Source organism: Dermacentor andersoni, chromosome 10, assembly GCF_023375885.2.
Source record: "Dermacentor andersoni chromosome 10, qqDerAnde1_hic_scaffold, whole genome shotgun sequence".
NCBI lineage: Eukaryota > Metazoa > Arthropoda > Arachnida > Ixodida > Ixodidae > Dermacentor > Dermacentor andersoni.
Window position 1 is genome coordinate 37,278,197 of NC_092823.1, and position 16,116 is coordinate 37,294,312.

The 16,116-nt window shown below is 53.1% G+C and overlaps 2 non-coding genes across 2 annotated transcripts; both read left to right on the forward strand.

The window, feature by feature from the left end:
- The first annotated feature begins 1,546 nt into the window (after positions 1-1,546).
- Positions 1,547-3,361, forward strand: LOC126519357 (small subunit ribosomal RNA). Its single transcript, XR_007596574.1, has one exon. It is a non-coding gene; the product is annotated as a small subunit ribosomal RNA (ribosomal RNA).
- Positions 3,362-8,856: 5,495 nt separating this feature from the next.
- On the forward strand, positions 8,857-9,002 carry LOC126519384 (5.8S ribosomal RNA). The gene has a single exon (XR_007596593.1). It is a non-coding gene; the product is annotated as a 5.8S ribosomal RNA (ribosomal RNA).
- The last annotated feature ends 7,114 nt before the right edge of the window (positions 9,003-16,116 follow it).

Genomic DNA, 16,116 nt, shown 5'->3' on the forward strand with positions numbered 1-16,116 from the left:
ACACGTAATATGGGTCCCACAGAACACTCGATCGCAGCATGCCAAGATTAATCGGTGTGTTTCGCGACTCTCGACAAAACAACGCTCAAACCAAACACCTACATGCGTAATTAACGCAGCGACTGTGGCTTTCGATAAGCTTGACTTAGGGACACACTTGCGGATTCGGCATTGGATAATCTCGACATTTCGTGTGGATTTGGCTTTCCAGTACTTTGTGTTTTTACATCTAGATGGCGCTGTATTTGTTTGCGTTAACGTTAACGCTTTTCTCCGTTCCGCTATTCTAAAACACTACCTTGTGCCGCGCAGTGCAGTCTTTCTTTGCGTTAGCGTTGCGTCGCACGCTAACGCAAGGATTTTACGCTATACTAAAACTCTCTAATATTATTGTACCGTAGTGCGATTTTCGGCTTGCGCGTGTTCGTGGGGGCGTCCGCGCACAGCTCCGGAGTAGAAAATCGTGCCCACGGCGGCGGGAGCTCGACGCCTTTCCCGCAACTTTGGCGTACAAGCCTGCGCACGACCACGACTGAGTCGGCGTCACCGTGCAGAGAGCTGCACTATAGCACGCCGGAAACCGGGCAGACGTCTTCGTTGGCCGCGACGTTGGCGCGAGCGCGCGAAGAGACAAAGTCCGAAACGACGTCAGCCGGGGCGTCGAGTACGCCGCCCCTGCTGGTCGCACTCGTGCTCGGAAATGGCGAAAGGGCCGCGCTAGCGTGCCTCGAATCGATCGGCCGGGGTCTCCGTAGGGGGACAGAAAGGCGATTGTTCAGGAAACCGTACTGGAAATTGGCGAGAAATTGCCGTTCGGGCACTCGGTGGACGCGCTGCGCTTTCACGACTTCGGCATTTTTCTGCCGACGTAAGCTTTCAATCTTGCTCGCGGCGTCACGAGGCGGCACGATTTTCGCCAAACGCTCGTCGAAAGTGGCACGAGTATGGCCCCATGGAGGTCTGGGTACTTATCGCTGCTATTATATGGGGGTCCCACAGAGCAGTCGCCTCCAAAGCGACCTGGGTGTTTGATATGCGGCGGGCTTCGTGCCCGTCAAGCGTGTCCCCGGTATCGCTCCCGTGGATACCACAGCTGACGTCTGCAGCCTCATCCGCTTGATGCGTTAGGGGCTGGTTGTCGGACGACGCTTTTTCCACGATATCGAAGTGTGTTCCGCATCGTCCTCGGACGAGTCAAATACGAAAGCGCCGAAGGCGCGGGCGTGACCCGTCGCCTAGCGGCTTTGCCATCTCGGCTACGTTGCAAGTGTCGGTCGGTCCACCAGTGCTGCGGGCTCGAGAGAAACCGCAAGCCGCGATCGAGTCGACACAACCAGTCTATCGAGAATGTTGCGTGCTTCTTGCCGCGTGGCGATACCCGGCCCTGCGGGGAGGGCGCCGTAGCGAGCTCGAACGCCGTCGTATCGGACTGTGCAAAGTGGTACCCTTTGCGAGAACGAAGCGTGTTGGGGCGCCTGAAGGTGGCCTCGGCATCGCAAAAACGGCGTCCGGCCTGCTTGAAAGGCTGGACGCGCAGTTGAGCGATTACCTGGTTGATCCTGCCAGTAATCATATGCTTGTCTCAAAGATTAAACCATGCATGTCTAAGTACATGCCGAAATAAGGCGAAACCGCGAATGGCTCATTAAATCAGTTGTGGTTCCTTAGATCGTTTCTTCCTACTTGGATAACTGTGGCAATTCTAGAGCTAATACATGCAGTGAGCCTGAAGCCCTTTGGGCAACGGGTGCTTTTATTAGACCAAGATCGATCGGGTTTCGGCCCGTATTGTTTGGTGACTCTGGATAACTTTGTGCTGATCGCATGGCCACGAGCCGGCGACGTTTCTTTCAAGTGTCTGCCTTATCAACTTTCGATGGTAGGTTACTTGCTTACCATGGTTGTTACTGGTAACGGAGAATCAGGGTTCGATTCCGGAGAGGGAGCCTGAGAAACGGCTACCACATCCAAGGAAGGCAGCAGGCGCGCAAATTACCCACTCCCGGCATGGGGAGGTAGTGACGAAAAATAACAATACGGGACTCTTTTGAGGCCCCGTAATTGAAATGAGTACACTCTAAATCCTTTAATGAAGATCAATTGGAGGGCAAGTCTGGTGCCAGCAGCCGCGGTAACTCCAGCTCCAATAGCGTATACTAAAGCTGCTGCGGTTAAAAAGCTCGTAGTTGGATCTCAGTTCCAGACGAGTAGTGCATGTACCCGATGCGACGGCTCGGACTGAACATCATGCCGGTCCTTTCTTGGTGCACTTCATTGTGTGCCTCGAGAAGGCCGGTGCTTTTACTTTGAAAATATTAGAGTGCTCAACGCAGGCGAGTCGCCTGAATAAACTTGCATGGAATAATAGAAAAAGACCTCGTTTCTGTTCTGTTGGTTTTTGGAATACGAGGTAATGATTTAGAGGGACAGACGGAGGCATTCGTATTGCGGCGCTAGAGGTGAAATTCTTCGACCGTCGCAAGATGAACTACTGCGAAAGCATTTGCCAAGAATTTTTTCTTTCATCAAGAACGAAAGTCAGAGGTTCGAAGGCGATCAGATAACGCCCTAGTTCTGACCATAAACGATGCCAACCAGCGATCCGCTTGAGTTACTCAAATGACTCGGCGGGCAGTTTCCGGGAAACCAAAGTGTTTGGGTTCCGGAGGAAGTATGGTTGCAAAGCTAAAACTTGGAGGAATTGACGGAAGGGCACCACCAGGAGTGGAGCCTGCGGCTTAATTTGACTCAACACGGGAAAACTTACCCGGCCCGGACACTGGGAGGATTGACAGATTGAGAGCTCTTTCTTGATTCAGTGGATGGTGGTGCATGGCCGTTCTTAGTTGGTGGAACGAGTTGTGTGGTTAATTCCGATAACGAACGAGACTCTAGCCTATTAAATAGGTGCGGGGTTCCCAGCACCTTACAACCTTCTTAGAGGGACAAGCGGCTCCTAGCCGCACGAAACAGAGCAATAACAGGTCTGTAATGCCCTTAGGTGTCCGGGGCCGCACGCGCGCTACACTGAAGGAAGCAGCGTGTCTTTATCCCTGTCTGAAAAGACTGGGTAACCCGTGGAACTTCTTTCGTGATTGGGATAGGGGCTTGCAATTGTTCCCCTTGAACGAGGAATTCCCAGTAAGCGCGAGTCATAAGCTCGCGTTGATTACGTCCCTGCCCTTTGTAGACACCGCCCGTCGCTACTACCGATTGAATGATTTAGTGAGGTCTTCGGACCGATGTCCGGCGCGGCCTTTCGGTTGCGCCGGTCTGTTGGAAAGATGACCAAACTTGATCATTTAGAGGAAGTAAAAGTCGTAACAAGGTTTCCGTAGGTGAACCTGCGGAAGGATCATTACCGGATTGTGAAGGGTGACGAGCGCCATTGTTTCTACCCCGTGTGGGTGAAGCAGCTCGCTGCGCCCGACGCTTTCCGCCGCTGGCCCCGCTTGGACGCGGGGACGGCTATACCCGAACACGCCGGGGACTGCCTGAATTTTGAGGGGCGCCCCGTGCCAAGTTTGTTGCGCCCAGTGGACGCCGGCTGCAACCTTGGACGGTTGGCTTGGCCGCGCCCGAGGATAGAAACGGCGTAACGCACACTGGGTGGGCTTTCTGTCCGCTTCGGAGCTCTTGCGCTGAATGGGAGTAATACCCCTGTCACACTGGGTGTTTTAATGTCATTCGAACCGAATGGCATTAGCATCGAATGACATTATTCGGTTGCTACACGGCGATATTTAATGTCATTAGCACCGAATGACTTCCGAAATCGAATGAGTTCGAGAAACTCATTCGGCTTCGCACTCGGAGCGAATGTGTACTCTCAACCCCAGAAACAAAGCAGAACAGGACACAATATTTGCAAATTGAAAACCGTACTCGTACAGGAATAATAACGTTTGCGGGTTTTAATGGTTTTTCTACTTTAAAGAGACAAGATATGTGCGGCAGGCTGTCGCAAAATGTTGTTACTTTCCAGCTCAGCAGCGTCTGGCCGTCGCCCATGCCGCCGCCACTCTGCTCGTCGGCCATAGAACGTCTAATCGCTTCCTCCGATTATTACGCCTTGCTCGTAATGCAAAGTACGCAGCAACTAATCGCTTCACCTGCTGCAACTTAGCGTCGTCGTCCAGCGTCGCCATGTCAGCCATTTTGTTTGTTTTCAATTTATCGGCTACTCAGGTGGCTACGCCTTGTTTTGGCTTATAGTGGCCACATAGTCTGAAATAGAATAACCTTTTTTATAGGCATTACTAAAATATTTTTTTTTCAGTGAAGTGACGTTCCAAAAATATATTTAAATATATGGATTGCCTATGCAAGCACTTTATACCTACCTTGTTCTACTTTAGTTGCCACGTTTTTTTTTCGGAATGATCGCCATTGATATCGCCACCGAATGACATTAATTTTTCGAGTGTAGCACCTCCGCGGCCAAATGACATTCGTTGCACCGAATGCCGTTTGATTCGAATGACATTAAAACTCCCAGTGTGACAGGGGTATAAGACGACCCGACCTACTGCTTTGCCCAGTACGAGGGGAACGGCGAAGCGTGCGGTCGGTCAAGGAACTGACGGTCGAGAGCTAATGCCGCTGCCGCTTAGTACACACGGAACCGTGGTGCGAGCGCTCTCCCGTCCCCCGCGGCAAACGCTGCCGAGTCTGAAAAGGCTCGCGGCTGCCGGTCGCTTCCTGCGGCGAGTATGGAGTAACGACCCGACTTTGTTGCCGCCCAAGTACTAAAGGAACGGTGTGGCGCTCGGTCGGTCATGGACAGGCACGTACCCAGGATTTTTTTCCGGGGGGGGCCCACCACCTCCATCATCGTCGTCATCATCATCAGCCTGTTCTTTGTCCACTGCAGGACGTAGGCCTCTCCCAGCGATCTCCAATTACCCCTGACCTGCGCCAACCGATTCCAACTAGCGCCCGCGAATTTCCTAATTTCATCAGTGCACCTAGTGTTTTGTCGTCATCGATTGCGTTTCCCTTCTCTTGGTACCCATTCTGTAACCCTAATGGTCCAACGGTTATCTAACCGGCGCATTGCATGACCTGCCCGGCTACAATTTTTCTTCTTGATGTCAATTAGAATATCGTCTATACCCGTTCGCTCTCTGATCCAAACCGCTCTCTTTCTCTCTCAACGTTATGCCTAGCAATCTTCGTTCGATCGCTCTTTGCGCGGTCCTTAACTTGCTCTGAAGTCTCTGCCCCATATGTCAGCACTAGCAAAATGCACTGATTGCACAACTTACTTTTCAATAATAATGGTAAGCTTCCAGTCAGGAGCTGGCAATGTCTGCCTTGTGCGATCCAACCTATTTCTATTCTTCTGTGAATTTCCTTCTCATGATCAGGGTTCCCTGTGAATAATTCACCTAGGTAAACGTACTCCTTCACAGTCTCTAGTGGCCGACTGGCGATCCTGATCTATTGTTCCTTTGCCCGGCTATTTATCATTATCTTAATCTTCTGCATATTAATATTCAACCCCACTCTTACACTCTCTTTGTTAAGGTCGCCAATCATTTGTTGTAACTCGTCTGCATTGTTGTTGAATAGAACAATGTCATCGGCAAACCGAAGGTTGCTGAGATATTTGCCGTTGATCTTTACTCCTAAGCCTTCCCAGTTTAATAGCTTGAATTCTAAGCACGCAGTGAATAGCTTTGGAGAAATTGTGCCTCCCTGTCTGACCCCTTTCTCCATAGGTATCTCCCTGCTTTTCTTGTGTGAAATTAAGTTAGCTGTAGAACCTCTGTAGATATTCTTACGCGAAAGACGACTCAGTAAGACGAGAAACTATTTACAGATTATATTTACAACAACGGTTGCAGCGCTGACCGGTTAGATTCACAGCGCGAGCCCAGTTAGTTCTTCCTCTTCTTTTCTGGAGTGATGGCGCCTACGCGCCTCGTTCAAAAACAAATACCACACGCATGTAGCAATATTTTCCAAGCTTTTTACGTAAGCGTTCTGTACTCCTTGATTACGTAGTGCCTCTACGATTGCTGGTATCTCTACTGAATCAAATCCCTTTTCGTAATCTATATAAGCCACATAGAGAGGCTTATTGTACTCTGCGATTTCGCGATAACCTGATTGATGACATGGATGTGATCCATTGTAAGGTATCTCTTCCTGCAGCCAGCCTGTTCCCTTGGTTGACAAAATCCAGTGTTGCCCTTATTCTATTGGAGATTATTTTGGTAAATATTTTATATAATACTGGGAGCAAGCTAATGGTCCCATAATTTTTCAATTCTTTAACGTCTCCTTTTTTGTAGATTAATAGAATGTCTGCATTCTTCCAGTTTTCTGGGACCCTTGCAGTCGATAGACACGTCGTATAAAGAGCCGCCAGTTTTCCAAGCATTATGTCTCCTCCATCTTTGATTAAATCGACTGTTATTCCACCTTCTCCTCCCGCTCTTCATCTTTTCATGTCTTGCAGGGCCCTTCTGACCTCATCGCTAGTTATAGGAGAGTTTCTGTATCTTGTTCATTACTGTTTCTAAGTGAGGTATCGTGACTCCTCTGGGTACTGTATACAGGTCAGCTTAGAATTTTTTCGCTGCTTTTACTATATCTTCGATATTGCTGATGATATTATCCTTCTTATCTTTTAGTGCATACATCATGGTTTGTCCTATGCCAGGTTTCCTTTTTACTGATTTCAGGCTGCGTTCATTTTTTACGGCTTCCTCAGTCTTTCTCATGTTATAGTTTCTAACATCAGCTATTTTCGCCTTGTTGATCAGTTTTAACAGTTCTGCGAATTGCGTAACGCTGTGCGGCCACCAGTCCCATACAACTGCGTAGAGCGCAGGACTCTGCGATTCTAGACGTACTGCGCTCACCGCGAAAGGTTAGAAAAACACCCACATTAGCACAGCAGAGAAGCGGCTACGTGAGGCGGTTCGACCGATAACTGTAGAAGCGTCATTCAAAACAAGCAATTGTTCCCCACTTCCGGCGGCGTTTTCTCTATTTCCTTTTTAAATAAAAAGATGTTGATCCATAAATATTCTCATAAAGAACGGTTAACTTCTTAATTATTCGCTTTTGCTCGCAGTTTGGTTGTTGCCTTGGCTCTCTCCCTTAGTAGATCGCTTAATTTCTCAACTCCTTGCGATTTTTGTTTCCAGTTGCCAATTTTGCACGAAAAGTGCTATGCAATTAGAGAAAAACAGATGAGGTAACAGGCGGCAGTCATCTTGCTTATGGGTTTAAGGGTTATTGCAGGGTTTCATGATAGACGCTCTTTCACATTATTTTATTTCCCACCTTATCTAACCCATATCACGTGTATGTAGTTCCGGGCAGCGCTTCCGGCGCATCTGCCAGCGTCGCGGCGAGCCGTAACTCAAGGAAATAATGAAGCAAAGCGATAAGTTAAACGCACCTGGCGTTTTCTCCGGCCGCAACTCGTTGCATGAGAGTACAGACCAGCTGAGTAACAGCCGCATCCCTCTCCTGGTCCCAGGATCAGCCTAAACAAAGAAGGTTGAACTAACAAAAGCAACAGCTATGCGCGTGACGGTTGAATAGATGGTGACAACTGAACGCATCTCGAGTTAATCGCACGGGTGCGGAATCTATGAGAAAACTGTCCTTCACATTACAAGAAATGCCGATAACTACCGCCATCTAAAAGGAGTGAAAAAGGCAGCATAATGCTGACCGATGAACAGCTGCCAAGTCTCAACATTGAACTGGCGGCGCTTTAGGAATGTGTGAGGAGTGGTGGCGTGGGTGGGGAGGGGGGGGGGGGGGGTATGCCACTTGATTTCGGGGGGGGCCCGGGCCCCCCCTTGAGTACGTGCCTGGTCATGGAACTGTCGGTATGAGGCTGCGGCTGCCAAGTACGGAAGGAACCGTGACCTAAAGCACTCTCCCGTCCTCCGCGGCAAATGCCACCGAGTCCGAAAGGGCCGGAGGCTGCCGGTCGGCTCCTGCTCGTGACGCGCGAGGTGTCGAGATGGCGGTTTAATGCGGCGACGTCTGCAGGCTATTCGCCCGCCGCCGAGGGAAAGGCGGCGTTGCTGCGAAGTACCGAAGGAAACGCGGCTTTGCTACGTCGGAAGCGTTCTGGTTAGCGGACTTGTGCGCTTTGGCAAGGCGCCGCACGTCGAAAGAGTAAGTACGGACAGACGAGGGACTGTAGTCCCGGATTCGAACGCACTTGCGGCCAGGCCCTTGCTGGCTTCGTCTTCCGCCTCAAGTAGACTTGTTGTGGCTCCGGCGCAGGGAGCCGTCCCTGGCACTGGCCGAGTGGTTTTGGAGAGCTGCGCGAGTACGCGCGCCGGGCTCTTGTCTTTCGTCTCAAGTAGGCTGTTGGTTCAGCAGCGCTCATGCCGCGGCGATCTGCCGATGCGGAAGTGTGTGTGTGTTTGAGGCCCTTCAATGAACATACTGCTGACTGAAGCGAAGCACGTCGATGGGGGTGAAGCCCTGCCCGTGGCCGTGTAGCCGTTAAAGACTCCACAGCGGCTTAGCCCTACACATGGCTCTGTCGGATTTTGCAATTTTTCGTGGAGCGATGTGAACGTGCACACGAGACACACGGGTCCGGTGGATGGTTGGTAGGTAAAACCGGCTTCGAGTGTTCGCAAACGGTGTAGGGTACCTCGAGGGCAAGCGAGAAAGGCGTGGGCGCAAAACAAACGCGCGAGTAGCAGGAGTGGAGTGCCATTAGGCTTTCAGCTGCTGAGACGCGGCCGCCGAAAGAGCGAGACGGGAGGAGCGCACGCCGAAAGGCGCTCTTCGAAACCACACACAGGGAGACGCCACGTGCCTAAAACCCTGGTTGTACTGTACTGAATTTAACAAACTATTTTTCACGAATCTAAGCGGTGGATCACTCGGGTCGATGAAGAACGCAGCCAGCTGCGAGACTTGGTGTGAATTGCTGGACACTCTGAGCACTGATTCTTTGAACGCACATTGCGGCCTTGGGTCTTCCCTTGGCTTCGTCTGTCAGAGGGTCGGATCACATATCAAGAGAGCCTTCGGCGCACTGGGAACGTGCGTCTGTCGACTCGTTTTGACCGCGTCGGCATCATGGACAGTACGTTGAGCGCTAAAGCCACGCGCCAGCGGCCTCACGAGAAGGAGACGGTGGCAAACCGTTGTGCCAAATCTTCGAAGAGACGGAAACGAGGCATTACTACTGCAGCGTGACGAGTGCGCGCCTCTAGCGAGACCGCCGCAGGATGGAGTCGGATACCTGCAGGGAAAGAGCGGTCCAAGCGCGAGGCGCGAACGTCTGTTGCCATGTAGCGCGGACGTTTGCGAGAGAGTCGGAAGCGCACGCTTGCGTGCACGGATAACGTGGGAAGGAAACGCCGGCCGATTCCGGCGCCGTGCGCAAAGCCAGCGCGATCGCAATTTGCGTTGTTTGCCTTCGGAGTACGTCGAGCTCCAGAGCTGGTCGCTCGTTCACGTCACCGCAGCTGTGTGGGCGCCCTTCCGGGCTTCGTCGCAGGAATGGGAATCGGCAGATTCTTGCGAGGAGCGGGGAGGAGAAGGGTGGCCCCCGAAAGCGGTTCGACGCGACAGCGCCGTCTGCGAGCGAGAAGAGCCACGGCACGGCGGAGAATTGCCGCGAAACGGAAAATGTCTCCTTCGAGAACGTGGGTGCCCCGTTGGCGGAGCTGAAACGTTCCGTCGTAGTCCGCCGTCGGTCCAAGTGCATCGCAGTCTCTGTCCCCTAAAGACTGACCCACTTCAGTTGGGGCAGGGACGACGCTACACGGGACGATGCCTCCCGCCAGGTTTTAGTCGCCCCTGCGGTGCCCGGTGAAGCGGCGCGCTGCTAAGGCGATCTTTGCCTCGGTGGTGTTTGGGCTTCAGATACGGTCGCTTACCACGCAACTGTTCGTGCGCCGCACGCGTGCAGGCGGTTCACCGCCTGCCAGCTTCGTCTATAAGTAGCTCCGTGTTGGGCGAAGGACGTGGTAGGGCGTCGTACTCGGTTGGCGCTGGGTTTTCGAACGTGTCGAGTCCTTTTCGGCATACCGCTCGTATGACGCCCGCGCGCAGGCGTTGTGCCGCCTGCCAGCCTCGTCCGTAAGGACGTGGCAGGGCGTCGTACTCGGTCGTGCTGGAATGGGGGAAAGCGATGTATTCGTTGTCAACCTCAGATCAGGCGAGACAACCCGCTGAATTTAAGCATATCACTAAGCGGAGGAAAAGAAACCAACAGGGATTCCCCGAGTAGCTGCGAGCGAAACGGGACCGAGCCCAGCACCGAATCCCCCGTCGTTGCAGGCGGTTGGGAAATGTGGTGTATGGGAGGCGACGTTCTCGGGTGTTTGCGACGCCGCAAGTCCCCCTGACAGGGGCTTGTCCCAGAGTGGGTTCCAGGCCCGTCTCCGCCGTTGCGCGCCCGGGATGAAGCCTCCCGTGAGTCGGGTTGCTTGAGAGTGCAGCCCTATGTGGGTGGTAAACTCCATCTAAGGCTAAATACGACCGAGAGACCGATAGTTCACAAGTACCGTGAGGGAAAGTTGAAAAGAACTTTGAAGAGAGAGTTCAAGAGTACGTGAAACCGCTTAGAGTAAAACGGGTGGGCCCTCGAAGCTCGAAAGCGGTGGGATTCAGTCTCCGGAAGACTGCTGAGCCGGCGGCGTCGGGTAAACGGCCCCCTTCGGGGGGCTGTTCCGGCTGCTGGCACGCAGACGCGGTCTCCAGGGTGCGCACTTCCCACCGCCGGTAGAACGCCGCGACGGACGCGGGTCAATGGGAAAAGTACGACTTTGATTCTGGCTATGGAGGTGACCTGCCCGTCCCTTCGGGGACGGCTCGCGGGAGTTATACCTCGCCGTGCACGAGAAGTTCGTCACCCCGTCCAGGCCCCATGGGCTTCTCCGGCTGTCGGGAGGCCCGAACGATGACGCCCTCCGGAAGAGGAGCGGAGAACCCGCTGGGCAAGCTTGTCGTCTCCTGTCGTCCGGGTTGGTCCCGTGGCGGCGGGTTGGCCGGCGAGAAGCCGCTGCGAGCGGGGCAATTCTCCCGCGGAGGCGCTATCGTGGTTTGCGGCGAGTAGGTCGGTAACCCACCCGACCCGTCTTGAAACACTGACCAAGGAGTCTAACATGTGCGCGAGTCAATGGGTCTCTCGAAACCCGATGGTGCAATGAAACGTGAAGGCCCCTTGCGGGTTGCGTTGCGATCCCGGACCGCACAGGGGTCCGAAAAAGGGAGCAGCAACGGCCCGTCCCAGGCGCTCACTCGTCGCCGGGGCGGAGCGAGAGCGCACACGTTGGCACCCGAAAGATGGTGAACTATGCCCGGGCAGGACGAGGCCAGAGGAAACTCTGGTGGAGGTCCGAAGCGATTCTGACGTGCAAATCGATCGTCCGACCTGGGTGTAGGGGCAATCGAACCATCTAGTAGCTGGTTCCCTCTGAAGTTTCCCTCAGGATAGCTGGCGCTCGATGGGAGAGCAGTCACACCTGGAAAAGCGAATGATTAGAGGCATTGGGGTCGAAACGTCCTCAACCTATTCTCAAACTTTCAATTGGTGTACGGGAGGCCTTCTGGGTTGAGGCCTCCCGCTGCGATGAGAGTGCCAAGTGGGCCACTTTTGGTAAGCAGAACTGGCGCTGTGGGATGAACCAAACGCCGGGGTAAGGCGCCCGAGTCAGGACGCTCATGAGAACCCATGAAGGGTGTTGGTTGCTTAAGACAGCAGGACGGTGGCCATGGAAGTCGGAATCCGCTAAGTAGTGTGTAACAACTCACCTGCCGAAGCAACTAGCCCCGAAAATGGATGGCGCTGTAGCGTCGCGCCTATCCCCGGCCGTCTCCGGCAGAAGAGCACGAAATGTGGGGGTGCTAAGCCGCGACGAGTAGGAGGGCCGCAGCGGGGGGCGTTGAAGGTGTCGGGCGTGAGCCCGCCTGGAGCCACCGCTGGTGCAGATCTTGGCGGTAGTAGCAAATACTCAAGTGAGAACCTTGAGGACTGAAGTGGAGAAGGGTTCCATGTGAACAGCAGTTGAACATGGGTCAGGCGGTCCTTAGGGAAAGGAGAAATCCTTTCAGAAGCGGGCGCGTTTGTGCAGCTCAGTCTGTGAATCGGAGACGCCCCGCTGCAACCAAAAGGGAATCGGGTTAACCGTCCCGAAACCGGCTACGGAGATCGGTCCTTCGGGATCCAGTGCGGCAACGCAAACCAGCTCGGAGACGCCGATGGGAGCCCCGGAAAGAGTTTTCTTTTCTCTGTAAGGAGATCGAGTCCCTGGAATGGGTTCACCCCGAGATAGGGACGGTGGCTGCGTAGAGCAGTGCGGCTCTTGCGCTGTCCGGTGCGCTCCTGTCGGCCCTTGAAAATCCGAGTGAGGGAGTGTGATTTTCGTGCCAGACCGTACCCACATCCGCAGCAGGTCTCCAAGGTGAACAGCCTCTAGTCGATAGACCAATGTAGGTAAGGGAAGTCGCCAAAATGGATCCGTAACCTTGGGAAAAGGATTGGCTCTGAGGGCTGAGCCGGTCGGGCTGTGGTCCAGAAGCAGAAACGGCACTGCACCGGGACTGGGCGAGGCTCGCCGCCGTAAAAAGCAGTGCGGCCGAGCCCGGACCAGCGTCGGGACCTTCCTGTGGAAAGCCACAGCTGTGCATTTTCCGTGGGCTTCGCGCCTGAGGTTCTTGCTTCGGCCGGCAGAAAACAGCCAACTCAGAACTGGCACGGACCGGGGGAATCCGACTGTCTAATTAAAAGAAAGCATTGCGAGGGCCGTTGACGGTGCTGACGCAATGTGATTTCTGCCCAGTGCTCTGAATTTCAACGTGAAGAAATTCAAAAAAGCGCGGGTAAACGGCGGGAGTAACTATGACTCTCCTATTACTTTTGTGACTCTCTTAATACATTTATTAGCGACTGCAATAGACGAGGCCTTACGTAGAGAGCGGCCTCTGTATATGGGCTCTATAGATGTCGCTAAGGCCTTCGATTCCGTCTCATTCAACGCCATCATACGTGGCCTAGAATTAAAGGGTTTCTGTGCCGAATTCATTAACTACATCAAAGATTTTTACGCAACGGCGACGACTGTTCTCAGCTATGAGAACCATAGCCGACTGGTTCATCCCTCAAGTGGGGTTCGCCAAGGCGACCCACTCTCACCACTTTTTTTCAACATGGTCATCGACGAGTGGCTCGAGACGCCCACTTCTGAAACCGCATTCCAAAGTGAAGAGCTCTCTTGGACTGCATGGCATTCGCCGACGACCTCATCATCATGACTGTCACACCCCAAGGCCTCCAATTACGCCTGGACATGCTGCAGAACTTTCTCTCAAGTAAAGGACTGACGATTAATGCGAAGAAGAGCTTTTCCCTGAGTCTACAACCATCTGCCCGGGACAAGAAAACCAAAATCCTAACAAATCAAACTTTCCACATTGGTACCGAACACATAGCTACGTCTACTACCACCTCAACATGGAAGTATCTGGGAGTGTCCTTTGAGGCCACTGGTCGGAGTTCCCTACCCGCTCATAAGGAAGTACTGGACATGCTGCAACGCGTATCAAAAGCTGCCCTGAAGCCACAGCAAAGATTAGTAATTTTAAGACATTATTTATTCCCACGACTCTATCACTGGCTGGTGTTAGGTCCTGTCACCGCTAAACTTCTGTTAAAAATAGATTCTTCCGTTCGGGCAGCCACACGACGATGGCTAGCCTTGCCACATGACGCTCCTCTAGGTTTTTTTTTACACAGCAATCTCTTATGGCGGACGGGGGATCCCATGTCTCAGAACGTCAATTCCCGGCTTAAGACTCCGTCGTTACTCTGCACTATCAGACTCCTCATCAATAACATGTAGGGCCGTCTCCATTATGATACTTATAAGGACATCCGTGATACAAGCCACACAACTCTGCGAATACAAGAACACAAACATAACAACATCTAAACAAAACAAGAAATTCTGGTATACAAGTTACTATAACAATGCAGATGGGCATGCCTTGAAGGGTGTGGCCGACGCTCCGGGATCCTGCGACTGGATCCGTGAGGGCACCACCTTCTTGAGGGGAAAGAGTTCATTGACCTGTTGAAGGTCCGGTCGAACTCATTAGCCAACCTAACCCGAACGAAAAGAGGCCGTGATGTCGATAAACAATGCCGGGCCGGATGCAATTCATCCGAGAGCCTGGGCCACATCCTTCAGGGATGCCACAGAACACACCATGCACTTATAGCCACGCATGATAACATAGTAACATATGCAGGCAAAAGATTGGGGGAAGCCGGCTGGAACGTTAAAGTCGAGGCTCGATACAGAACTGGCCAGGGCATTAGGATCCCAGATCTGGTACTCAAAAGGGAGAACCGATCGGTTGTACTAGACGCCCAGGTTGTCGGAACCAGGATCCCCCTTTCAGACGCACACAATGCTAAATGTACAAAATATAATGATCCTTCTCTGCTCGAACAGATATCTGCGGTGGCCGGGCAGCCTACCATAGTTTCTTCCATAACACTAAATTTCAGGGGGGTCTGGGTCAAAGAGAGCTTCAAATCTTTAATCGACCTAGGCATTAACAGAAACGACATAGAGATAATGACTATCCGTTGTCTTCAGGGGGGACTGCGTTGCTTTCGTGCGCACCACCATATGACGACTATCTTATGATGGGTGAAGTTAGCGTTCAAGCGTCGTCACCTCTCCTCCTTCCAAGCTGTTAACTGCACCGGGTAGTACTGCCCCTAACCAGTACTCAGTTCTTGTGGTGGTCTCTGTCGGCTGGATCGTGCCCCGTTGCCAGTCACTGGATCCCGTTTATCAGGGCTGGCCTTACGTCTTAGCCGACCAGCCATCACAAGATTGAAAAAAAAAATAGCCAAATGCCTCGTCCTCTAATTAGTGACGCGCATGAATGGATTAACGATATTCCCACTGTCCCTATCTACTATCTAGCGAAACCACAGCCAAGGGAACGGGCTTGGCAAAATCAGCGGGGAAAGAACACCCTGTTGAGCTTGACTCTAGTCTGACTCTGTGAAGAGACGTGAGAGGTGTAGCATAAGTGGGAGGTCACGGGATACGGCCTCGTTTCGGCGGGGTCCTCGTGGCCGCCAGTGAAATACCACTACTGTCATCGTTTCTTTACTCACTCGGTGGAGCGAGAAGCGGACCATTGAGTTGTCCACGCTTCTAGCGCCAAGCGATGGGCCCCCGGTCTCCCTTCGGGGCAGTGCCGGTCGGGCCTGCGCGAGCTGTTCCGAGGACAGTGTCAGGCGGGGAGTTTGACTGGGGCGCGACATACGGGCATTCGCGGCGGTTCTGCCCCGACAAACTGGAAGCTTCGAAAGCGGTGTGTACGAAGTGTGCAGAACCACACCTGGCCCAAACGTGCACTGTGCGCATAGGTGACGCAGCAGTAAGATGCGCGGTGTGTCGGAGCGCGGGACGGGAGTCGGCGGGACATCCGGCTGGTGATCGCAATTGCCCCTCGCTGGCCGAGAGGGTGGCGCGCATTCGCGCGCGCACAGATTATGGCTAGTAGCCGGATTGGCGGCGCGGGAGGGCATGGCTCGCGGCGCGGAGGGGTTCACAGGATATCCACGAGTCACACGTCCAAGGCAGCGCGCGGTGGGCGCGGACTGATAAAATTTAAATCAACAAACACTAAGAAAGAGGGGGGTGAACGCAATGCGCTCGTCCCTCTCGCTCAACAAATAGAATGTCTCAGTTCTCTCAGTGAACCCCGTCGCGCGTCCCTCCTGCGCGATGCAAGGTATTGCAATCCCCAGGCGCGCAGCATCGCGGGGCGGTGCGTGGAGAAACGTCGGGTGACACGAGGAGTGTGTGGTGGACGCGGTTTGCGGTCAACGTGGCGGGCTTCCGGAAATGATAGCGGCCAGCATGAGCGGGTTGTGCAGCGAATGATTTCTAACGGGCGCCTAGTGTCGCTTGTTCTGGTTAATGCTATCGTGTCCCAACTTTCATGATGGCACTCAATCCAACAATTAAATTCATACAAGTGAATCTGGACCATACAAAGCACGCCATGGCGGTTATAATTAGGACAATGGAAACCAAGAACATTTGCGATAATCAGTGACCCATATGTCAGAGCGAACGAAAT